General features: G+C 42.2%; 1 protein-coding gene across 3 annotated transcripts in view; it reads right to left on the bottom strand.

Annotated features, from left to right (window-relative positions):
- SNX31 (sorting nexin 31) overlaps positions 1-26682 on the bottom strand; it is an 88060-nt gene that overhangs the window by 44722 nt on the left and 16656 nt on the right. Inside the window, exon 1 of one of the 3 annotated variants that reach the window (XM_075213888.1) lies at positions 20383-20535. The exons of 1 other annotated variant lie outside the window; for it this stretch is intronic. The gene's annotated coding sequence lies outside the window, so the exon portion shown is untranslated. Of the gene's footprint in view, positions 1-20382; positions 20536-26682 lie in introns of those variants that run through there. One more of the 3 variants, XM_075213892.1, reaches the window with a different exon arrangement.

A 26682-nucleotide genomic window follows, 5' to 3' on the forward strand; every position in this document is an offset into this window, starting at 1 on the left:
ATGAGCACAGCAGACAGGGACCTACTAATTTGTGAGGGAATGGGAACAAGAGGACAGGAGGTAGAGTAGGAAGATGAGAACAGAGTAGAAACTTCTTCTTCATTTGTGGGATCAAATGAAGAGAGAATGTCAGAGGGTGCTACAAAGGAATTGAGCTGATATCTTGTTGAGGGAGATGATACCATATCAAGTCTGATCTTATCTATTTTGTCCTTGAAATAGGAAGCAAGATCCTGTGCACTGATGGTAGTCGGAGGGTTTGGCGCGGGAGAGTTCAGAAGAGATTTAAATGTGTTTAAAAGGCGTTTGGGGTTAGAAGCTTGAGCATAGATGAGAGATTGGAAGTATGTTTGTTTTGCAGTGTCCAGAGCATTTCTATAGGAGTGGTAGATACCAGTATATGTGATGAAATCATTAGAGGTACAAGATTTACGCCAGTGACGTTCTGCTTTACGAGAAAGTTTTTGTAGGGTTCATGTTACTTTAGTGAGCCACGGTTGGCAAAGAAGTCTACGCGGAGTATGTAGTGTCACTGGAGCCACTTGATCAAGGGCAGTTGCTAGGGTTTGGTGAAAATGGGGTACTGCCCGATCAGGGGAGGAGAATGTAGATATTGGGGAGAGAAGGTGTTGGGGAGAGGTGGAAAACTGTTGAAGATCAATAGAGTTGATATTCCTGCAGTTGTGAGGAGGCTTGGAAGAGTTTGACACTGGGGAGGGTAAAGAACTGGGGGTCAACGAGCAGCTAATAAGGTGATGATCCAAGAGGGGGAAAGGAGTGTTAAGGAAATCAGAAACTGAGCATAGTCTAGAGAAAACAAGATCAAGACAGTGGCCATCCTGATGAATAGCGGATTCAATCCACTGGGAGAGGTCAAGTGAGGATGTTAGAGAGAGTAGTTTGGAAGCAGCACTAGAACATGGATTAGAAATAGGGATGTTGAAATCACCCATGATGATGGTGGGGATGTCAGAGGATAAGAAGTGAGGGAGCCACACAGAGAAGTGTTCAAGAAATTGTTGGTGTGGTCCCGGGGGGTGATAGATGACAGCAACACGCATAGAGAAAAAAAGAGATTTAAATATCCTAACAGCATGTACTTCAAAAGATGTGAACGTGAGTGATGGGACATTTGGTAGAACTGTGAATGTGCACTGTGGGGAGAGAAGTAGTCCAACCTCACCTCCTTGTCTGCCTCCTGGTCTGGGGGTGTGGGTAAAATAGAGACCACCATGTGAAAGGGCTGCAGGTGAGGCAGTGTCTGATTGCGTGAGCCATGTTTCTGTTATTGCTAGAAGGTTGAGGTTGGTTGAGAGGAAGAGATCGAGTACGGAGGTAAGTTTGTTACAAACAGAACGTGCATTCCAAAGGGCACATTTAAACGACTTTGGAAGAGAGGGGAGACAGGTGATGCGGTTAAGGTTTGCTGGATTTCTGTAGTGTTTAGATATATGTGTGTGGGAGAAGTGAAGGGGACCTGGATTAGGTGATATATCACCAGCTAATAGAAGCAGGGAGGAAGAAAGATAGGAAAGATGATTGTAAGATGTGTGTTTTTTAGTTTCTGTCGACAGGGTGAGGCTGTTAAAGTTATTGAATTTAAATAGGAAAAGAGTTCATGAGTGTTAACTAGAGGTGACTGAAGTAATGAAGAGGCAATGTGGACAGAGGTTTGTGTTGCAGGATGGGTGAGGGATGATATAGTCCTAAAGATAATGCCATGAAAAGAGAGAAAGAAAAATATTTTGGCAAGCATTGGGATTTATGAGTAAAATAGCAAAAATTAGGGAATTAAAAGAATTACCTAATTGCAATGTACTGTGTAATCAGAGAAGTAGTGCAGAACTAGGCTGCAGCAAATGTAGTTTATTCATGGATGTCTGGATAGTATAGAGCAGTGGTTCCCAAACTTTTGCAGATCGCGGCACCCGTAGAGTCTACATAATTTTTTCAAGGCACCCCTCCAAAATAATTACTGAGCAGTCCAGTTTTATAAGTAGTCAAAAAAATGTAATAAGTATTTAGTTCAGGACAGAAATACTTATTTAGTTGTATGCAAAAATAATACACATAAATCCAAGGGGAAAAAAATATTTTTAGATTTTTTTTCCAATTATATTTCTGGCAAAGAATAATTTACAACTAACTCACACTGTGCCCCATCATCCACACACTCTGTGTCCCCCCCCCCCTTCATCCACACACACTGTGCCCTCCTTCATCTCTACACACTCTGTGCCCTCCTTCATCTCTACACACTCTGTGCACCTCTGCATCCTCACTCTGCCCCCTCCGCATCCTCACTCTACCCCCTCCGCATCCTCACTCTACCCCCTCCGAATCCTCGCTCTGCCCCCTCCTTCATTCTTTTGCCCCTCCATTGCGGTTTCCTATCACCATTTCCCTCTGTTTCTTTACTTCCCATAATTGAACTTCTTTCTTCGATTTCTTCTGTCTTTTCTTCTGTTTTCTTACCAATCCGGCGGCACCCTGGACCCAGCATCTTCTCTACTGCCGCTTGTCACTGAATGTCACATTCAGTGAGAAGCGAGGAGGGAGAAGGATGTTGGGTCCCGGGTGCCGCCAGATTGGTAAGTTTTTTTTTTTCTCTTCCTGGCCACGGCACCACTGTCACAGCACCATGGCACCCCTGGGAGCCGCGGCGCACACTTTGGGAGCGGCGGGTATAGAGTAATGATATGAAGAGCCATGTGGGGGTGTGGGTGGAAGTGTTGAATGGAGAGTAATAAAGAGCAGGTGATTGAGTAGCTGAGTTTTGCAGAGTCATGAGAGAGGAGAGTGGTTCAAACTCAGTTTCATTTCTTCCTACTTGTGATGACAGACAAAGCATTGAGAAGAAATGAAAGTACAATGTGTCACGGGCACTAGGAGTTTTACCCAGAATTCACCAGGTGGAATTTCACTTTACCAGAGGCGCGGAGTCTAACACAGTGGCTGGTCTTCTCCAGGAACTCGCGGCCCTCTGGGGAGTGTGGTGAATATACGGAACTGTACAACTGAATAGGAAAGGGAATGTCAATGATATAAATGCAGAGTCTCTGAACAATGGAAACAATGGTAACACGGTAGACAGATTAGCAGTAATAAAAGGAGGAGAAAGTTCCAAAGTGCATTAGCACACAGGTAGCATACAGCAGACCAATATATGACAACTGGATAAAGTCTATGGAAGGACCAATCAATAATGCAGCAGGTGAGTCAGCGACTCGCAGCTATACTTCAGAGGCACTATAGGCTTTAGTCCTAATAACAGGTACCATGCAAAATAGTAGGGTAAGCTGCTCCTGAGATATGCTGGTAACTGTAAAGACTTGTGCAGATGCTGGTATAATACTAGATAGCGTGGAGCGGTCTGCGGCTAGCAAGTTGTACCACTGATATGGAGAGAAGACTTGTCCAGTTGCAGGTATGTTACAAGGTAGCGTGAAGTGGTCTGCGACTAGCAAGTTGTACCACTGATATGGAGAGAAGACTTGTCCGGGTGCAGGTATGTTACAAGGTAGCGTGAAGTGGTCTGCAGCTGGCAAGTTGTACCACTGATATGGAGAGAAGACTTGTCCGGGTGCAGGTATGTTACAAGGTAGCGTGAAGTGGTCTGCGACTAGCAAGTTGTACCACTGATACGGAGAGAAGACTTGTCCGGGTGCAGGTATGTTACAAGGTAGCGTGAAGTGGTCTGCGACTAGCAAGTTGTACCACTGATACGGAGAGAAGACTTGTCCGGGTGCAGGTATGTTACAAGGTAGCGTGAAGTGGTCTGCGACTAGCAAGTTGTACCACTGATATGGAGAGAAGACTTGTCCGGGTGCAGGTATGTTACAAGGTAGCGTGAAGTGGTCTGCGACTAGCAAGTTGTACCACTGATACGGAGAGAAGACTTGTCCGGGTGCAGGTATGTTACAAGGTAGCGTGGAGCGGTCTGCGGCTGGCAAGTTGTACCACTGATATGGAGAGAAGGTTTGTCCAGGTGCAGGTATGTTACAAGGTAGCGTGAAGTGGTCTGCAGCTGGCAAGTTGTACCACTGATATAGAGAGACGACTTGTCCGGGTGCAGGTATGTAACAAGATAGCGTGGAGTGGTCTGCAGCTGGCAAGTTGTACCACTGATATGGAGAGAAGACATGTCCAGATGCAGGTATGTTACAAGGTAGCGTGAAGTGGTCTGCAGCTGGCAAGTTGTACCACTGATATAGAGAGACGACTTGTCCGGGTGCAGGTATGTTACAAGGTAGCGTGGAGTGGTCTGCGACTAGCAAGTTGTACCACTGATATGGAGAGAAGACATGTCCAGATGCAGGTATGTTACAAGGTAGCGTGAAGTGGTCTGCGACTAGCAAGTTGTACTACTGATATGGAGAGAAGGCTTGTCCAGGTGCAGGTATGTTACCAGGTAGCGTGAAGTGGTCTGCGACTAGCAAGTTGTACCACTGATATGGAGAGACGACTTGTCCAGGTGCAGGTATGTTACCAGGTAGCGTAGAGTGGTCTGCGACTAGCAAGTTGTACCACTGATATGGAGAGACGACATGTCCAGGTGCAGGTATGTTATCAGGTAGCGTAGAGTGGTCTGTGGCTGGCAAGTTGTACCACTGATATGGAGAGAAGACTTGTCCGGGTGCAGGTATGTTATCAGGTAGCGTAGAGTGGTCTGCGGCTGGCATGTTGTACCACTGATATGGAGAGACGACTTGTCCGGGTGCAGGTATGTCTCCAGGTAGCGTAGAGTGGTCTGCGGCTGGCAAGTTGTACCACTGATATGGAGAGGCGACTTGTCCGGGTGCAGGTATGTTACAAGGTAGCGTGAAGTGGTCTGCGGCTAGCAAGTTGTACCACGATATGGAGAGACGACTTGTCCAGGTGCAGGTATGTTATCAGGTAGCGTAGAGTGGTCTGCGACTAGCAAGTTGTACCACGATATGGAGAGACGACTTGTCCGGGTGCAGGTATGTCTCCAGGTAGCGTAGAGTGGTCTGCGAGTAGCAAGTTGTACCACTGATATGGAGAGACGACTTGTCCAGGTGCAGGTATGTAACAAGGTAGCGTGGAGTGGTCTGCGGCTGGCCAGTTGTACCACGATATGGAGAGAAGGCTTGTCCAGGTGCAGGTATGTAACAAGATAGCGTGGAGTGGTCTGCGGCTGACCAGTTGTACCACGATATGGAGAGAAGGCTTGTCCAGGCGCAGGTATGTTCCACAGCAAACAAAGAGAACGAGAAGAAACCGGAAACACCTCAGAGTCACAAGGGAATGAGAACCAAAGAACAGGCAACGGTAACAGAGTAACAGGTGCCTTAAGTAGTGAGAGGTGATTGATTGACCAATGAGACTATGAGCATGGTTTTAACAGTCCGTGGTTTCTGCACATGCGCAATCTTTGGTCAAGATGGCGGACGGCCGCAGCGCCGAACAGGCGCCGAAAAAAGAGAGAGACCCATGTCCCAAACCAGAGGCACTAACCGTCCGGTGAGTGACACAATGATGAGATAGGGGACTGAAATAGCTGTAGCATGGGTAGGGAGTGGCTGAGCAAGTAGTACAGCAGGATGCTTAAACAGAAGGGATTTTGCAGGGAAAATAAACTGACAGATAAAACAAACAGATGTCATATTAAAAACTTGTTTAGAACTTCAAGCATCAATATTCTTTAAAGAATCAAAACCTGAGGGTATTATACTGGCCCCCAGTTTTCTAAAGGAAGAAGATCTACATTCAAGGAGAATATGACTCAGAACAGTTGTCTTTTTCACAAAATTAAAGGATGTTTCAGATGTTAAGCATCATTTAGTCCCTTCATTATAAAAGAAGAATTTCATATTAACTCTATGGGGTAGATTCAATTGTCTGTGAAGTGGCACACGGACATCGACCTGCGAACATTGCTGGCAATTGCTGTAGGAATCTCCACTCATTTTTCCTCGCACCTCTAGGGGGGTTCCAGCCAGAATATCAGTGCGAGGTGTCTCTACGGACATTCCGAAGACACCTTGCGCCAAATTGAATCTCCCCCCATGATTAACTGTAACACCATCAGTATATAACTATCAGTGTATAGGGTGAACAACCCCTACATTCAAAATTTGTTTTTGTGGAACACCGTTGAAATATCAAGGCAAAAAAAATGAAATCCAAATGTTTCAAAACATTTTGCTGAAGCACACAAAGGGAATCCATAAGGCATTATACTTATAGGTATAGAACATATCATACCAACAGCAAAAGGAGGAGTGTCACACGCCGGATACACAGACCTTCTGGCTGGTGCTCAGCATGCTTACCTGCCTGCCTCCTTCCGCGTGGAGCAGCACAGCTCGCTCCTGGTGGTCGCCATGTTGGTTTCACCTCCTCCACTCATTCATTGGAGCCTCATTCACTAGCTGCAGGATATTTAAAGCACCTGCTACAGCTCTATGGTACCTGTACTTTGAGTCTTCACCATGCTCAGACGTGGTTTTCATAGGTTCTCTGTTGCTGCAGATCATCACTCTTCTGTATTCAGCAAGCTTTCAGCCATTCACAGTGGTTAATACTGCAGCTGCAGACTATCGCTCCTGTGTATTCAGCAAGCTTCCAGCAATTCAGTGGTTAATACTGCAGCGTCAGACTATCACTCCTCTGTATCCAGCAAGCTTCCAGCTATTAACAATGGTTAATACTACAGCTGCAGACTATCACTCCTCTGTATCCAGCAAGTTTCCAGCTATTAACAATGGTTAATACTACAGCTGCAGACATCGCTCCTCTGTATTCAGCAAGTTTCCAGCAATTAACAATGGTCAATACTATTAGAACTTGACTGTGATTGATTGTGCAACGTTTGTCTTTATAAGAATCTAATGGCTTTTACAGTGTATTTATTAACAGTAATAAGTTATACTGTGTTTTGCCATCTGTATGGATAAGTTTTATTAATAAAAACTAATTGTGTAATATGTCTTGGATTATGATCAATACAAGATATATATAATTAACAACAAGCTTTTTAAAGATATATGTGATCTAAAACACTCATTCTATTGTATTGTGACCAAGGTCTTTAGAATAATTATTTTGTTATAAATGGATCTCTTGCGTAGTCAGTAGGTTGATTTATTTATTTACTATATAAATCACATGATTGTATATTTTAATTTCTAATTATTTCTAATACAATTTAATATTATATGATTAGCTTTACTTCATATATGCATTTTTATTCTTGAATGTATCAATTGTTGTTTGTACATCACTAGATACATTTCATTCAAAACAATAGCAATATATTAAGAAATAAGTGCAGTTATTAGTTTTTTTAATTGATTTGGTAACTTACAAACACAATTATTTTAAAAGATACTGTATCATTTTGGTATATATTTTTCTCAATTGTTGAACTATCATAGAATCGGTTAGGTCTTTTATGTACGTATATCCACTTTGTAGACATGTATAGCAACTTAATGGCAGGTTGAGGCAAATTAGTAATGATCTCAGATTGGTTTATCCAGCTTTAAATACCGGATAAATGATTACACCTTCTGATGAAAGTGCAAGTTAGCATCAAGGTTCATACACCGCTGCAAGCCTGCCGGGTTTACCTTCGATATGAAATCTTTTTTGCAGAATATAATGCGACACAAAAGAGAGCGGCCTTCTCTGCAAAGCACTGCTGGATCTACTTTCTTGGTGAGACTTTAATTTCAACATCTTCAGTGTCAGGAATTACACCCTATGACACCACATCTAAATCACCGACAGCCTCCTTATATTATTCACTCCTATTAGACTGTGAACACCTAACAGTGCAAATTGTAACAGCTTTAATGTTCACTAAATACTGTTTGGTCATAGCGTTTATGATAAATCCTGATTATGATTACTTGCAAAGTAATGTATGAAATTGCACATTTAGGGCCTCATTAAGGTATATTTTTTAAAGATGCATGTAATTCTGGCATATGCACGTCTGTGTTCAACTACAAGCGGATCTGAAGAAATATCTCTTGTTGAATACGGGTCTAGGTACGTTGGCCTACGGCACTTGCGTATTGAGACATACACCGCATTTTTTTCTCTCCATGAAATACATTTATCAGGAAGTTACAAATGTCTACTGTACATTAAACACATATTTACAGTTGCTCTTGATTACAAACACCTGTTGTAGCATGCATACGCGACCGTCATCTCTTTCACTTGGCACTTACACCTGCCCTGTAGCTGGTGTAAATAATACAACTGATAAACACGCAACTCAGAGATGACCAACGCTTGAATCGAACACTGCTGTGCGCGCTTGACCTTGGCTCGTCCTTACTGTGCGATGACTACGTGCATAGGCCCCTCCCTCATTTAGCCTATAAAATTGTAGGCCGTATGTGTCCTTTGCGTTCGAAGCTGAATAGGATGTACTTGCGCTCAATGGCTTATAGTCTGTTTCTGGTCATGCGCAGTGCAATACCTCCAACATTACAGTATATCTTAGACCTTGATTAAAAGTACACACATTTTGGTATGTCTGTAATCGAGAGAACTAGACAAATATATTTCAGGGCCATTTTCTGGTATTACTGGGATTTTGGCATTGGCATACGTAAAAGACACCCAAAGAAATTCCTATATGGCCCCAAAAAAGCAACATAAATTTTGATAGTATAATGAAAAATTAAACAGTAATTGGCTGTGAAACCAATGCAGAGCAAAACAATCGAAATGTGCCCGATCATAAGTGGTATAAAGCTTGAAAGGGGTTAAGCAATTATCAATTTTGAGGTGACACACCTTTAAAATATCTGCAAAGAGTAAAGCTGAGTACACAATACAGGTTTTTCACCCGATTATCATGCAAATCACAGGATAAATGACTGTAAGGTCCGATGCATTAGTGAGTTCAATACTCCAAAATCATGTTTTATCATACCAAAGCACATCATATTGTTTCATTTGATTTTACAGCTTAGTATGCTTTATAGAGGATCTTTGACTGGTTCATTCTGGGCAGTGGAGGAAAGGGGTGTAATCCTTTTTGTAAAATTATGACCTCGCTGTCTGCAAGGGATGACTAATTGAACTTTGGCCTTGTAGTAGTATATTAGTAATTTGTGGTTGAATCAACCTTCGCCCTGTATAACTTATTGTATAAAGTGATTTTTCTCTTTGGTGCAGAGGTGGGCTTCATTCATCGGGTGCTGATGAATATCGTTATAAATGCAAAAAGTGTATAAAGGTGTTGCAATCTATGAGGCAGCATACTGTGCACTCTGAAACAGGAAATTACATGTAAATTACCATCTCTCCTGAGCCAGGATCAGGGGGAAGGTATAACCTTGAAAACTGCATTCATTTGCAATCAGGGGGTCCTTGTGTGTGTGTGTTAGAGTTAAAAGTTAAACTGTTACAATGATGAATCTGGGTATCCCAGATTACTATGAATTGTGTTTAAATCCAATTTTTAAATAATACATCTTCCTGTGGCTAGAGCTTGTCACGCGCTGTCCCTGCCTCCCCTCAATGATGCAGGGACAGCCGCCTGCTTCCTCTTTCCAAGCTGGGTTGCCTTGCTCAGCAAACAAATGTGCTAGTTCCAGACATGCGGCCGGCTCCTCTGAGCATGAGTGTCCTGTTGCTAGGTAACAGGACGCTATTCTGAAACCCGGTAATCTTCATAGACTCCCCTTTCCTATTTGAAAAAGACTCCGGCACCATTAGGGTTCTCTGCTCCTGCTAATTGACCTCTGGCTTTCTGACTACTCTCCTGGATTAACCCTTTGCACTTCGAATCCCGTATGGCTTGAACTCGGATTGTCTAGCTTCTCCTGCACCTGTTACTTCACTGGTAGCTGTCTTGGAGAACCGTGACCTGCACGTCTCTTGCAGACTCGTTGCAGGGGGTCCCCAGCGAAGACCAGATGTGCGTCAGACTCCTCGCCTCCAAGTTCAGCAGTGCCAATCCCAGGAAGTAGCCATCTAACAATACCAAGTCCGTGACAGAGCTACTCCCTCGTGCTAAACATTAATGTGTAATATACCTGTGTTGTAAGCCATCCTCTTTGCAAGAGGCAGGTCTGTCCTTAACTGGTCAGGGGAGAAATGAACTGGGCATGAGCATAAAGTCCTTGCCTATTGGTCCCGTCAAATATAGTCCTGATTGGTTGATTCAGTGCAGTCTACTCCCTCTACCAGATTGATCACCCTGCTCAAACATTCACTATGATTGGTACAGTTTCAAGAGTTTGTTCAAATTTATGGTGTTGGTGGAAACTGGTTATTTAAAGAACACATGTTGCTGTATTGTGTGTGCATTCTTGCAACAGCCCTTGTAAGTACTACCTAAGAGCAATAAACAACATTTTGCTTACAAGATCTTGCACAACGCCGATTAAGTGCTGTAATCCTGTGACCTACAGATAAGAGCTAACTAAGCTGTTCCCCCGGCTGTCCTGTATTGATCCCTGCACCATGAGTCAACGCTCTACCTGCTACACTGCAGTCCTCATTGAAACTAAAGCTAGGTACTCATTATAGAAAATTTCTCTTGATGCCATATCTTTAACGATTTTACCAATGACTGAAAGTCCCGATCAGAATGCCGATTTATGCATACACACTTACACGATTTACCTTCAGATCTGTGCTCTTCATCTCTCATAACCATCTGGTGAAAAGATTGTGGCTCTGTAAACTCTATAGAGATCTGCCTACACTGCTGGGCGTGAGTGCGAACACACTGCAGAATTTGCCCGACATCGTTCCATCATTTATAGAGATGTTTAGTCCGGTTATAAAATCAAATGAAACGATACAATGTGCTTTGGTGCAATTAAACATAATCGCGTACACACTAATGCGATATCGGACCTAACAATCGTTTATCATGTGATTGGCACGGTGAAAAACCTGTAGTGTGTATCTAGCTTAAGTGGTCAGTAACAGCAGGTTACGGATGGTAAAAGGGAACCCCGGGACAAAGTGGCAAATCCACATGTAACGCCCCCTACTGGCGTTTTAGTTAAATTTGCACCTCAGTGAATACAGGAGGGGTCACCTAGAGGGTAAGCTAGAAGTTTATAAAGAGTTACATAAACTGGTTACCATGGTGATAACCCAGCCCAGCCTGTGAGACTGAGTGAGAAGGAGGGGCTGTCATTAAGGGGGGAAGATAGAGAGAGATAAGAGAGGAGAGACAGAGGAGAGGAGAGATGGTAGTTGGGGACCTGGGGTAGAAGCTCCCAGGCTCCCCCAGCATTGCCTGGCTGTCTGAGCGTGGTGACTGTGCCAGGGCAAGGAATGTGTGCCCTGGATGAGGGGGAGAACCCCATGTCACTATAGAGAACCAAAGAGAGAGGGGGACACGTCGCATGGAAGAGACCCTGGAGTAGGGTTGCTACAAGAGGCATGGTAGCTGTATTGTCTGAGGCTGGGAGTACACAGAGTGAAGTGTCAGAGCCGACAGGAGACATCATCCCCGCAGAGGAGGGGTGAGTGAGCTGCAGTTGAGAGGTACACAGAGTGTGTCAGAGCTGCATTGAGAAGAAGCTGCCTGCCTGTAAGCATCCATGTGAGTGCCCCTGCAGAAAGGGTGATCTGCAAGACATGTGATTTATGTTATATAACATCTGGATAACATTAAGAACTGTGCAGGAGGAGTAATGAGATATATTTGCAACTATATTCGTATTGCTCATTAAGAACTGTGCCGGAGAGAGTAAGGAGCTGTATATATTTTTCTTTATTGCTGCAAACATTATGATTATCGTGCTGGAGGAAGAGGAGTGTAAATAAAGAGTTGAGATTGTCATAGCGATGTTCTGGTGCCCAAATTATTGTGACTTTTATTACACTGCATCACAAAGTGACATCACCTGTGTCCCACTAACTACAAAGAAACACCTGCATGTGCAGGAACCCCCTGATCATTTACACCCATGCCCATCAGCTAGCCAGGGCTTGAGAAGGAGGTGCACTGTGTACCCATTGCACACCACACTACACACAGTGACAGGGGGTTACACACAGAAACACTGACAAGGACAGGGTGCAGAATAAGCCCATCCTGCCACAGTTTCTAACTAAGACAGTGGTAAAATTACAAATAAACCAACTAGGAGAACAGGGTGGCATAGTAAGCCCATCTTATCACAGTAATAAAAATACTCTCTAAAAAGACTAACTTGGCTGCCTTTCAAGAACTAGACTTCTGATTCATCAAGAGACAGAACATTATGAGACTGCAGCTTTTGGCTATTGATCCTGAGCGGCAATTCGAGACACTGTGTACAACAAGGCACAGTCTGTCTTCCTATTTTTATTGATTCTGATAAAGACAGAACAAGCTAAGAATAGCCCTGTTGTCAAACACTCCATTATTCACAGAATATAGTTTTGTAAGGAAAAATTACAAAAGCCAACATTGTCAGCACTTAATTTACAAAAGCGCCACACTTAGATCAGTGGTTAAACTTAACTATTGCATTGCAACTGTCATTGTTTATACAACTATGAGGAAATCTAGTAAGCTGCAGGTTTTTTTCCTGGGCGGTTTTGAAACCATCACACAGAGCTCGTGATTTTCGCCTCCAAACCGCTGGATGTGTTAGCTAACCGCTTGGAGGGTCAAAAACACAAGTCGCCGGCAAATTGTGTCGATTTCAAAACACCAAGGGTTAAATTTATTCAGCTGCAGGTTTGAAAAAGGTGGAGATGTTGCCTATAGCAACCAATCAAATTCTAGCTTTCATTTTGTAGAATGTACTAAATAAATAACTAGAATCTGATTGGTTGCTATAGGCAACATCTTCACTTTTTCAAACCCGCAAATTGATAAATTTATCCCCAAAACTGGAAGAAAATCGACAGGCTTTTTTTTAGAACTGCTTTTGATAGGTTAGAGAGCTCAGAAACAGTATGCTGTTTGACCTATCCGGTCATTCATTACATAAGCAGATGCACCAATAACTTCAGTTGAATTATTTATTGATAAAATAAAAATTTAATTTATAGTGAACTCATAGGGACAAAATTAATTTATAATGGAATTAAGGGAGGCATATTATTTTTTAATCGCATTTCAGTGTCAATAACGGGGGCAATCATTAATTATGATGGGACAATATTTAATATTTCATGATGGGTGCATCATTTGTACTGCACACTTGTGGCACCCCAGTTATCCGTGTGGCTCACCTCTACTTACCTCCGTCCTTAGACATGTGGGGGGAGCTTGTCATGGTATTTCCGCCAAATATTGGGGCATAGAGGAGGAATTGGCACCAGACATGTCTGATGGTGACGTAAGATTCCTTTTACCTATGTACAATAAGCAGAGCTGGCAGAACAAGGTAAGCAAGGCAGGGGGCACCATGCCAGGGACCCGATCCGCTACGCCTGTCTTCCCTGATTGTCCACCGGCCCAGTAAATATATACTTGGAGCTGCATCGTCTCCCTTCTCACTGAGTGTGACATAGTGTGATGGAGGAGGGTACAATGTGATGGAGAGGCACAGTGTGATGCAGGAGGGTACAATGTGATGCAGGAGGGTACAATGTGATGCAGGAGGGTACAATGGATGCAGAGAGGGATACAACGTAATGAAGGAGGACAACAGTGTGATGAAGGAGGTGTCACAGTGTGGTGGAGGGGACAAGGGGACACATTGTGATATAGAGGGATACAGTGCGATGAAGGAGTGGGCACAGTGTGATGAAAGAGGGTACAATGTGATGAAGGAGGACAACAGTGTGATGAAGGGGGAACAGCGTGATGAAGGGGAATACAGTGCGATGAAGGAGTGGGCACAGTGTGGTGGAGGGGACACTGTGATATAGGGGGATACAGTGTGATGAAGGGGGATACACAATGTGATGCAGGAGGGTACAATGTGATGAAAGAGGACAGTGTGATGAAAGGGGAACAGTGTGATGAAGGAGGGGGCACGGGGACACATTGTGATATAAAGGGATACAGCGTGATATAGGGGGATACAGTGTGATGAAGGGGGATACAGTGTGATGAAGGGCGGTACACAGTGTGATGCAGGAGGGTACAATGTGATGCAGGAGGGTACAATGTGATGAAAGAGGACAGTGTGATGAAAGGGGAACAGTGCGATGAAGGAGGGGGCACAGGGACACATTGTGATATAAAGGGATACAGTGTGATATAGGGGGATACAGTGTGATGAAGGGGGGATGCACAGTGTGATGCAAGAGGGTACAATGTGATGAAGGAGGAACAGTGAGATGAAGGGGAAAACAGTGCGATGAAGGAGTGGGCACAGTGTGGTGGAGGGGACACATTGTGATATAGAGGGACACATTGTGATATAGGGCAGGGTTTCCCAAACCCAGTCCTCAGGGCTCCCCAACAGTGCGGGTTTTCTGGATCACATGTGACATAATTAGGACCACCTGTGGATCTGTTACAATGTGTCAGTCAGTAATGAATACACCTGTGCTCCAGCAAGGAGATATGGAAAACCTGCACTGTTGGGGAGCCCTGAGGACTGGGTTTGGGAAACCCTGATATAGGGGATACAGTGTGATGAAGGGGGGTACACAGTGTAATGAAAGGGATGCAGTGTAATTAAGGGGCAAAAGTGTGATGAAGGAGGGCACAGTGTGGTGGAGGGGACACATTGTGATATAGAGGGACACATTGTGATATAGGGGGATACAGTGTGATGAAGGGGGGTACACAGTGTAATGAAAGGGATGCAGTGTAATTAAGGGGCAGAAGTGTGATGAAGGAGGGCACAGTGTGATGAAGGAGGGCACAGTGTGATGAAGGAGGGCACAGTGTGACTAAAAGGAAAGGGCATTTTTTTCTCTTCTATATTTCTTGCCAAAAATGTTACATTTTATTACAAAGAATACATATACTAAATTTATATTATTCATACAGCCATAAATATTTGCTGTTTAATGTATTTATTGGTATTACTCTCGTTATCAAATTTTATTATATGATTTGTATTAAAACAAGAAAAGCATTATTGAATTAACAAATAATTTATAAAAAAGATAGGTGTGAATTTACTTTTTTCAGGGGGCGTCAGACATACTAGCACCGACCCCGTCAATAAGGGTGTGTTTTCACAAATGCGGCTCACACGGACCTGCAGGATTTCATAATTACACCTTTTTGGTGGTGTATCTTTTGAGCCTCCTACAGAGCAGGTATAAATGGCGGATGGTGATGATGAAGATGAAGATGAAGGTAACATTACCTTGGTGTTTCTGACTGGATGATTGCCATATCAGCTGAACAGCTGACACCACTGCATTCATCAAACACAGCTATATCAGCTCATTGACCGCAACGCTCGTTTGTGGTTTTTGATTTTTGAGCATAGAGCACAGATCACTGTACGGAATGTAGGTGAAAGTTTTTTCTTTATATATAAACATTTGAGCATGCGTCATTCTCGCTAGCACAAGGTCCGTCTTTATGTATGTTTGTAAAAGGTACAAAGAAATTGATTGCTAAGCTTTATGTGATTGTATAGGCACGCTTTGGAGACACTGAGGGTGTGATTCAACTGCAGATACCCCAGTTTGCATGAATTTGCACTGCACATGCACAGAATTCATAGCCACATACATCTAATACCCCATTCATACTGCACCAAAATCCTGGGTTTTTGCCGGGGCAAGCTCAAACGACCCGGGTCTTCAACCCGGGATTTATCGAGGGGTAATTCCCGGGTCGGACCCGGGTTGCCTGCACTATGAATGGTGCAACCCGAGTTTTTCAACCCGGGTTGCACAGAAAACAAGCTGATTGGCTGTCTGCCTGTCTCTGGAGGATGATGTCATCGGTGGGAGCCCGTGGAAGAAAAAAAAAACAGTCACCTTTCAATGACATCACCATTTTTCAGCCAATGAAAACTGCTCTGGTGATGACTCCCACAAATTGCCAGGGCACAGACTTGTGCAGTATGAATGGGGTCAACCCGGGAAATTCCCGGGTCCGAGGTGCAGTATGAATGGTGTTTCTGAGCTGGGACGCTCCGAGCAGTATGAAAGTGTTATAACACTTACGATCCTTTACAACTTGAAAGGTGGGACAGGGGAGGTTATGGGTAGACTAATGTAGGCTATTTAAAGGGCGTGTTCACACAAATGCAGCTAAAATTCAAATTCTGTTTAACGTAAGTATGCATATTTTCAGCTGTATCTTTTGCACTTGCTACAGGGTAGGTGTAAATGCTGGATGATAATGATGACCTCTCTGCTTCTGATTGGATGATTGCAATGCCCTTTAGTCTCTGTTTAGGAGGTATGTGAATTTTTTTCCTTTGCTTACTACCTTTCATGCATGTGTCTCAGTAGCTAGCACAGAAAAACTGAAGACTGAAGATTTATTTTCAATAAGCAGTGTATGCACTGTACTCATTGAAGATTTATTTATTTAGTTAGTTATTTTAAAATAATAGATTACAATTTTTTTTAAAAATTCTCAAACATATGGATTATATTTTAAAAAAAAGTATAGTTAGTTTTTGTTGTATTTTACTTTAGGATTATATAAAACTTATGTGCGTTCTGATGTTAATTGTAAATACGCATGTAGTAAACATAGTGCAATTGCTCCAAATAACTAGTTCCACCTGTATGTGTGTCTATGTTTACAGAATACTGTTTATACGGAAGGCATTTCCACCCCTATTCACATCGTAACCTATCTTAAGCAGCGTTTGGATTTGCATATGGGCAGAATTTGTATCACAATTGTCAGCAACTACAAACATCTGCATTTTTCTGAGTACTGTTGCTTTGTTGTGTTTCTTCATTTACATTGAATCTTGTGTTTACTTTAAATTGATTTTTTCTCTAATTTCTTTGACACATAGTAAATTGTGGGTGAAACAGCCCTTGCAAGTTGGCAAAGACGTCGTTGTCTACTGGTCACCTGTAAGCAACTTTGGCATGTCAGATGAAGAGGTCATACACCTGAAGTCATCTTGAACACTCCCACAGCCATCGTGTCGAGTGACTTCTATGGCAGCAGGTGTCAGCACTTCACTACAACCTTCCTTGTCAATCATCCCCCTCAGCCTGAATGCCTTTAAAGCCTGCTACCTAAGGGACCGAACACATGGCCAAGACACTTATGCTCATATATCTTTCCAAAATAAGTTTCCTACAGACATCAACCTATCTCGTTTTTACATCAACATAGCCAAGAAATCCCCCTGCAAGTCTCAGACAATCCACTTCTGATATTCACATGAAAATGATGGCACACTCTAAAGCTAGGTACACACTACAGAATTTTCCAACAACTTTTTATGCCGATCGATTTTAAATGCGATCGATGTACCGATCGCTCGGTCCATGGACTGCATACACACTAGTCTTGTTTAGGACGATAAAGGGAAGAGCGAACATCCCTTTAGCGACTTTTTACAGCCATGTTGTCGTGAGCAATGACTGTAATTTCGTACTCACTGTTGTGGATTGGTCGGAAGTTTATACACACTACACAACGGAAACGAGATTGGAACGAAAATATTAAACGGTACGACCAACCAAATGAGGCGATAATCGTACATTTGGGCAGACTTTCGACCATCGTGTCACTACACACACTGACCCGACTTTTGAAGGAGCGGTCGTATGTCGGCTGATTGAGCCGCTTATTGGACGAAAACCGTGTAGTGTGTACCCAGCTTAAGACATAAATGTAATTGAATGTCTACCAATCCATTCCCCTACCACTACTACACAACTGTGAATTCCAGGACAGTATGACGACCTGTTTCATCCCTATAACCCTAATAGGCAGGCATTAACTTAATCAACTGTTTGATTGATAGACCCTCACATGAGAGATCATATGTCACTTATACTGGCTTTCCTCTTGGATCAACATTATACCAATAAAGTAACGAGGGTTCTCTTTGAATCGGATTGGAATAATCCCTTAGACATCCTTTTATTAATAAACCTGCAAAACATAAAGCCCTACAACCTTGTAATTGCACTACAACCCTTTACGTGGTCCAGGAAAAGTAAATGGGGAACAGTACAATGGCTTAATTATTTCATTATTATTATCCTTTATTTATAAGGCACCACAAGATTACTGATAAATCCACTATCTCTTATGCATTTTCTCACTCCCTTGGGCTCATGCAGCAGGTACCTACAGAAAAATATTTTTCAACATTTATACCATAGAAGATTATTAATTGGCTTATCAAATACCAAAATACCATGCCCCATAGGATGATGTCTACCATTGTTTCTGGATTAAAATTAGGAGATACTGAACATCTAGTCAGCAGTTTGTATTAATCACCTGAACAGGTCATCCTGGGAATGGTTTCAACAGACTCCAGGACCATTAAAGGTGGCAAAAAATTACTATATGCCGTATCTGCAGCAGCTAGAAGAGCATTTTCCAAGTGTGGACGCAATAGTTCCACATTCTGAGAATGGACTGGTTAGAGGCATTGCTCCCCAAAAAAATACCCAAAACATAGCATCAAAATATGCTCTCCACAGTCCTTGCATTTCTGAAATCTCTCCTCAGCAAGTCACTGCGATCCCTCAGCTATCTAGAGACAGGATTCCTTCTTATCCCCATCTGGCCACTATAGCAGTCTTACTCCTTTGAAAGGCTAGGTACGCAATGGAGAATTTTCAGAGAGAGGTGTTATCTACAATGATTGCACCTACGACTGCACGTCCGATCGGTCAGACGATTCATGCGTACACACTAGACACGTTTTAAATGATTTTTGGAAGACCAACCGCCCTGCCAGCGACTTTTGACAGCCATATTGTCGTTTTAAAAGATTTTGCTTTCCCCGAAAGCAGTCACCGTTTGAGGAACTATCTGCAGTTGGTTGCGTAATCAGCCGTGAATTCATACACACTACATGATCGGAAGATGATTGGAAATAGATTATTAAACAGTAGGACCAACCCAAAGAACCGACGATTGGCACTGTGGAGCGACTGTCATTCATTGTGTAAATATACACACTAACGTGATATCTGACTGAACGGTTGTATGTCGGCTGATTGGCCCGATTGGCTGAAAAACCTCTAGTGTGTACCGAGCCTAATTCAATACCCTCTAGACCTAATGTCTAATACAACCCAATTCTCTGACATGTCTGCTTCCAACAAGTCCCAGATCTGGACCTGTGACTTATCTTGTCTTTTTCCTGCAGAACACACTACAACTACTCATTTAACTTTCTTATGAGCTCTCCACTAACTTATTTCTGGGTGTGGTGACACAATTCTGTTTGGGACGATCCCAAATTTCAGTGCTAAACAGGTTGCAAACTAGTGTCAGCAAGCCTGCAACCACCTCAATATTTATACACAAAAAAAATGGCAAAATGGATAGAGAATGCTTGAGGGCAGTCAGATAGTGCTGATAAGACAAGGGGACAGACAGTGCTGGGCAGAGAGCCGGGGACAAAAACAGCTGGGTAACATATAGAAATGGGGAGACAGAGACTGCTGATGAGAATGTGTTGGTGAGAAGGAGAAATGGGGACAAAAAGGGTGAGTATGGCAGATCTGAAAAATGACATGTTCCCACCGTGTGACACACGGTCAAACAATGACCAGAGCTTATCATATTAGTGGGCAGCATGGTTGCTAAGTGGTTAGCACTTCTGCCTCACAGCTCCGGGGTCATAAGTTCAATTGCCGACCATGACCTTATCTGTCTGTGTTTGCGTGGGTTTCCTCCGGGTGCTCCGGTTTCCCCCCACACTCCAAAAACATACTAGTAGGTTAATTGGCTGCTATCAAAATTGATCCTAGTCTGTGTGTGTGTATATTACGGAATTTAGACTGTAAGCTCCAATGGGGCAGGGACTGATGTGGAATCAGTGGCGCTATACAAATGGTGATGATGATGATATTGTGGCCTCAGGCTTGCTAATTTGTAGAGGCAAGTCTATTTTGTCACCTGTGCTGGGATAACCCATCTGAAGGAAGTGCAACTGCAGATAAATGCAACTTGATTTATTTTAGTAACATGTGATTTACAAACATGTGGCTGAACAGCTCAAAGTGCTAACAGCTCTTACCTGTTTACTGTAAGACACCCCCTCCCAAGGCACAATGATCCATCTGTTCACGGTGTTATAAAGAACATTTCACACTGATCATACTGCAGAGTTGTGACAATTTTATGAAATACTGAATTCTATGGCCAAATGTGGCACAAGGTGAACATTTTTGGAATAGTTTTGAAAATGTGCTCACCTCTAAGTGACCTACACATTCACAGTTCCCACCTGCCCACCCCTTTCACTGCACAATAAGTAATGCTTGTTCCTCATTATTCTGGCTCACTGTTTACAAACATGAGTGACTTACCTGTTGATGGTGTTAGGGCTGTACAAACACACTCACCTATCCATAGCAAGTCATCGAGGCAATCAGTCCTGGGTCAGAACCCAGGAACCCGCAGAAGGATCCCCGAAAAAAAGGAGACTTATTCAGTCTCCGGTCGGCAGTATGGGTATAGCAGAACTGGTCTACCCTTCAAGGTCCGGTCTCGCTCTGCGCTTAGCTACAACTCTGTTGTTTAAATAGTGAAACACATTATTATGCAGTTATAGGGGTTTCATGCAGTCATTGGGGTTTTCCAGGTTGAATTCACAAATTAGTTGCTGTAACTACATGAGAAATAATACAAGACCGGTATTAACAACCAAATAAAGAGGTCCTCTTGCAAACTTAAAATAGTAAAGATAGTTTGTCCATATTCCCATGAGTGCTTCCTTTCCTTTGTATGGTGAAATTGTACTGCAGTAAAACTGCAAGTCTCAATAGAAGGTACTTCCCAATGTCCTTGGATTATTGGTATAACCAGTTTAAGGCGGTGTTCTTAGAGATGAAAGAAACCATCAGCTCATACAAATATAGCTTTTTAAGGGCCCACACAAGGGTGACATTTTAAGGGCTAAATTGAGGCATGGGGGTATATTTACTAAACTGCGGGTTTGAAAAAGTGGAGATGTTGCCTATAGCAACCAATCAGGTTCTAGGGGGTAAATGTATGAATCTCCGGATTCTTCATCTCCGGCGTGTTCAGCCTCTTCAGCGCAAGAATCCGGAGATTCATACATTTACCCCTAGATGTCATTTTGTAGAATGCACTTAATAAATTAAAGCTAGAATATGATTGGTTGCTATAGGCAACATCTCCACTTTTCCAAACCCGCAGTTTAGTAAATCTAGTCCAAGGTGTTCCTCCCTGGGTAACAGTTTGCATCCTAGATATATGACTGGATGTTCCAATGCTATATAGGTAGATCATCTGGACAATGAATATGGTGACAATCATGACAGCAGCTTTCAAGGTGTTCGTGGCTGCTTCATACTCTGGGGTCTAGTTGACCTCTGTTATAGCCAAGAAACTGTACTTAGGGATGAACTGTCTATAATAAAAGTCCAGTATGTGTTTCTGAATGCTGGGGTGGGGGTAGGGCACTTCACATTTGCGTCCACTGTAGTGAGTTCTGGTCAGACCTGCCCTCCCACACCCAATGTCTATGTTACACTTCAGCCATGGTAAACTGGGTTCCTAGTCAACCTTGGTTCCTAAATGGATAGCAAATAATGACTCAGGGGGACAAAAGGAGAAAAGAAAATTATATATATATATATATATATATATATATATATATATATATATATCAGTGTCTATTGTATTGATAAATACACCTGTGCTATTAATAAAGTTGTGCAACATTCATACTTGCCTATTTTGTGTCTTTTACTCCAGATCTGTAAAGGACAAAGGAATCTAAGTCACACTATGTGATTTTAATTAAAAAATAAGTGCAAAATGTATTTTCTTACACTCATTTTCTTTTTGGTGAGTAATTTCAAGAATTTTATTGTTTTATCCTTTTTCATACATTTATAGAAAAGCACAAAAATTCTATATAGTGCTCACTGTGAATTATTTAACATAATGTGCAAATTAGTTAAAATCAGTCACCCTTTGGTGAAAAGGACCTTTAAGTGATAAATTATGTATTGTCCACGGATGCCAGGCAGGTATTTCAATATTTGTAAAATTGATATTACGAAATTAACAAAATCTCATAGAGTAGTATATTTTTTAAACAATATATAATATGGTTAAGAGTGCTTCAAATCATATCCATACCTCTCGAAGATAACTGGCAGCAGGAGAGCTACGAGCTCAACACTTGGAAGATGATCACTCCACATTCTATGAAGTAGCCTGTGAGTCCAATCCAGCACTACTGCAAAACCCTACGCATTTTACAAGATTCACTCTTGCTTCATCAGGAGTCGCATTTGATTGTTTGCTGCGCGATGTTAAAATCTTCAGAGCGGCGATAGGTTAGACCTATACATAGTTTTTCAGCATTAAAATCTCCCTAATTTTATAACAATAAATATATAAAATGAATGTTGAAAGTAAGAATTATGCGGCATCTTTAAACAGAGAAGATAGATTAAGTTGATAAGTTTCCACCTGATATGATTAGAACAGTAAATATTTCAATTTATACATAAACTCATTAGTTATAAATAAATGATGATAATAATAATGGTTTTAATAATAAATATATAATATTGATGTTATTACAAGCTATTTAAATGATAGCTCTAAATGGAGGAAATAAATGAAACGGATTCAAAGTTTAGTTAATTTAACTAATTATACACATTCCATTAATTAGGCAGAGAACATTAGTTAGCAAAACATTGATATGGACAAGAAAGTATAGATTGGTTGAGTGAAATAATATTAGTGCTAAGCTCAGAACAAAAAGTGAAACGATTAAATAAATTTCACTGTCAATACAGTCCAGGGTAGAACCAGTGTAAGAACACAAACATGAAAAACACACTGCTTTATAATATTCAAGGTGGTTGTCATCCTTTCATACACCATGTTCACTGACCCCCGTGTTCTGGTTTTGGATCTGGATTAACTTCGTGTTTTGATTTTGGCAAAACCGCCCTTGCATGTTTTGGTTTTGGATCCCTATTTTTTCTAAAATCCCTTTTTTTTTCTACAATCACATCATTTTGCTTCCCCCCCTACATTACTATTAACCTCAATAACACTAATTTCAAGATATTTGCAGTCAATTCTCCCAGTTCACAATATTATTTTCTTACACTTTCAAACAAAGACTGCAGTGACCTGGCTGGATGCTAAGTGACAGAGCAATGACACAAACACACGGCAGTTCCTAGCACATCTAGGAAACATTGCCACACAGCAGTGGCAGAAAAGAAAAGAAAAGTGGTGCAAGATGGAATTATCCTTGGATCATGAAACCAGTTATGGTTCATTTGATCGCTCCACCCGTTTCTTGGATAACTGTGGTAATTCTACAGCTAATACATGGGGACAAGCGCTGACCCCCCGGGATACGTGCTTTTATCAGACCCAGACCAATGCAGGGTGCCAGACAATGCACTAAAAAGAGCCATTGTAATTCACAGCAAAAAACAAGTTCATCACTGAGCTTCGAATCAGCCCCAATTCCCACAAAATTATAATATAGTTAGGTACCTTTGATGTAAAGTGCAGATTACAAACACTTGGTGAAACAGCAGAAAAGTGGAAGGTAATACATATACACGTCTATTTAGTCATACATGCTTACATTACTACTGCAAGCAACGTTGTTCTTTTATAAAAAAAAACTGTTGTCTTTATACTGTTCAAAAAAATGAAAAATAATCCTCCACCATTTTTTGGATGTTGATAGTTGATAGTAGGATCAGGTGGAGTTACAGCAGATGTGTCACTAATTCTAGTCAAATCCTTTACAGTAGACAAGACCAGGGGGTAAATGTATCAATCTGCGGGTTCTTCAACACCCGCGTGTTCAGCCTCTTCCGCGATTAAATTTCAAGCGGCGCTGCATTGTAAAAGTAAGTTAACCCTTTACAATGCAGCGCCGCTTGAAATTTAATCGCGGAAGAGGCTGAACACGCGGGTGTTGAAGAACCCGCAGATTGATACATTTACCCCCAGATGTCAAAATGTTGTGCTGAGTCATCTACATCATCAATGGGTGTCTAAGATTTTTGCTAAGAACACAACAGTATATAGCACATGTAGATAACATTGGTACACAGCGGTAGCTGAAAGGAAAAGTGGTGCAAGATGGAATTGTCCTTGGGCCTTCCCACCGACCCTTATGTTGGATCTTAAAAAGGACATGCACACTTTAACAAACCAAGCACTTCATCCACCCAAGTGGCAGTCCTTGTGGCTGGAGTGCTTGGTTTGTTTGGGCCCCCACAAAACAAGCTAACAATGGGCTTAAGGCACCTAAGGTAACAGTGCTGTTAATGAACTCTGCTGTGGCAAGATGTTGTTGTCATCATCCTCAGCCTCACCCTCATCAGTGTGTACATCATCCTCACACATTATTAATCACCGCTGGAATCCACCATTACAGAAGTCTCAGTATTTTGATGTAATTAGCGGGAAAGGCTTCCTTGTGGAAATTGAAGTTCATTTTTATGAACATCATCTTTTCCACATTTTTAGGAAGTAGCCTCCTACACTGATCGCTGACAGGGTTCCCGGCTGTGCTGAAAACTCTTTCAGAGTACACACTGGAGGGTGGGCAGCTTAGGCAATGCAAAGGGAGTTGGTACACGGTTTTCAAAATTCCCTTTTTTTCCTCCCTCTATGTAAATGGACTGTCTGATGTGTCTATTTCATCATCATCATCATCATTTATTTATATAGCGCCACTATTTCTATGCTGTTGTTAAAATAATCCTTCACCATCTTTTGGATGTTGATAGTAGGATCAGGTGGTGTTACGGCAGAGGTGTCACGTTTTCTGGTCAATTCTTTTAGACCAGACCAGATGTCAAAATGTTGTGCTGAGTCATCTGCATGAACCCTCAGTCTCTTGGGAAAGTTAAGTTTTTCCTAGCAGCAATTGACTGAGAAACTGAAGGAGGAGAACCCGTCCTGTCACGTAACACTTGAGCTGTCATCTTGCTCACTAGGAGCTCCTTACATCTCTTCAGATCTGGGTCAGTTGGAAACAAAGAGAAGACATAGCTCTTAAACCTAGGATCAAGCAGAGTCGCCAAAATGTAGTGATCCGATTTCAAGATTTTGATAACTCTTGGATCCTGGCGAAGGGAAAAAAGTACTTGATCTACAATTCCGACATACTTAGCGTAATTGCTTTGCTTAATCTCCTCCTTCTGTTTCTCAAGCTGCTTTCCCAAAAGCCAAATAAAGGGAATCACTTAACTCAAGCTAGCAGTGTCTAAACTCAGCTCACAGGTGACTACTTCGAATGGTTTCAGCATCTTGCACAACACGGAAAGTATTCTCCACTGTGCTTGAGTAAAATACATGTGGAGTAAGCGTGGATGGCTTTTAGCTGTTCCTCCATCCACAGAAGCATATACAGGGTGGAATTCCTTGTCACCACTTCTTGCTTCAGCTGGTGGCATGGCAAATTAAATTGCTCTTGTAGCTTCTGCAATCTCCTACATGCTGTTGCCGAATGCCGGAAATGTCCAGATATTTTAAGGGCCACAGACATCATCTCCTGCACGTCCCTGTCATTTTTTAAAAAGCGCTGCACCACCAAGTTTATTGTGTGAGCAAAACAGGGAATGTGATGGAATTCACCCAGCTGTAATGCTCTCACAATATTGGTGGCGTTATCAGAAATGACATATCCTGAGGAGTCCAAGCGGGATAAGCCATGTTGCAATGACAACCCTTAGTTTTTGTAACAGACTGTCAGCTGTATGCCTCTTAGTGAAGCCGGTGATACACAGAGTAGCCTGCCTTTGACAAATGTGACATACTTGGGTACATGCTGCTGCTGTTCCTGCTGGTGAAGTTGAATCACCAACCCAGTGGACCGTCACAGTCATATAATCTTTAGTTTTACCTTCTGGTAGTGGTGAGGAATAGCTTTTCTAGTGCAATGGTGTTGTGATGGAATTTGGTAACGGGGACAGAAAACCTCAAGTAACTGTCTAAAACCAGCTACATTAATATAATAAATTAATAAAAAGTGGATATTGGTCAGATCTAATACATAGTCGCCATGGCGTCTGTGATCCGCTTTGCGACTGGGTGACAGCTTTCATACTTGCTCCCTCTTGCAAAGGATTGTTTAACAGTCAATTGTTGTAATTTACTAGTAGTCTTCTTCTTGGTCTGCTTCTGGGATGAAGATTCTCCCCCAGCAGCAACAGCAGTGGTACGAACGCTCAAGAATTCTTCTGAGGAATCCTGGATATTAGAGGAGTCATCTAACCTTAGCAACTTGGATGCAGGACTAACTCCGATCGCTACTGAGGATATTGATGAGGACGGTGTTGTGGGTGTAGATTGCAGGCGTCGGGATGTAGCTGACAGAAGGGACCTAACTGATGATGGACTGCTTGTTGTTATTTTTTTAGCATAAGTTTCCAATTTTCACAACAGCTTTCTCTTAACTTGCTTCAAATGGCATAACATGGATGAGGTTCCTAGATGGTTAAGGTCCCTACCTCGACTGACTGTGGCTTTACATACGCTACAAATGGCTAGACAACTGTTGTCAGGATTTTGGTAAAAATAATTCCACACATAAGAGGTGGATTTTTTGGTCTTAAGTCCAGGCATAACAATGTCCTTCTTCTTATCACGTGCAAGAACTGCTTCCACTGGTGCAG

Source organism: Mixophyes fleayi, chromosome 5 (genome assembly GCF_038048845.1).
Source record: "Mixophyes fleayi isolate aMixFle1 chromosome 5, aMixFle1.hap1, whole genome shotgun sequence".
NCBI lineage: Eukaryota > Metazoa > Chordata > Amphibia > Anura > Limnodynastidae > Mixophyes > Mixophyes fleayi.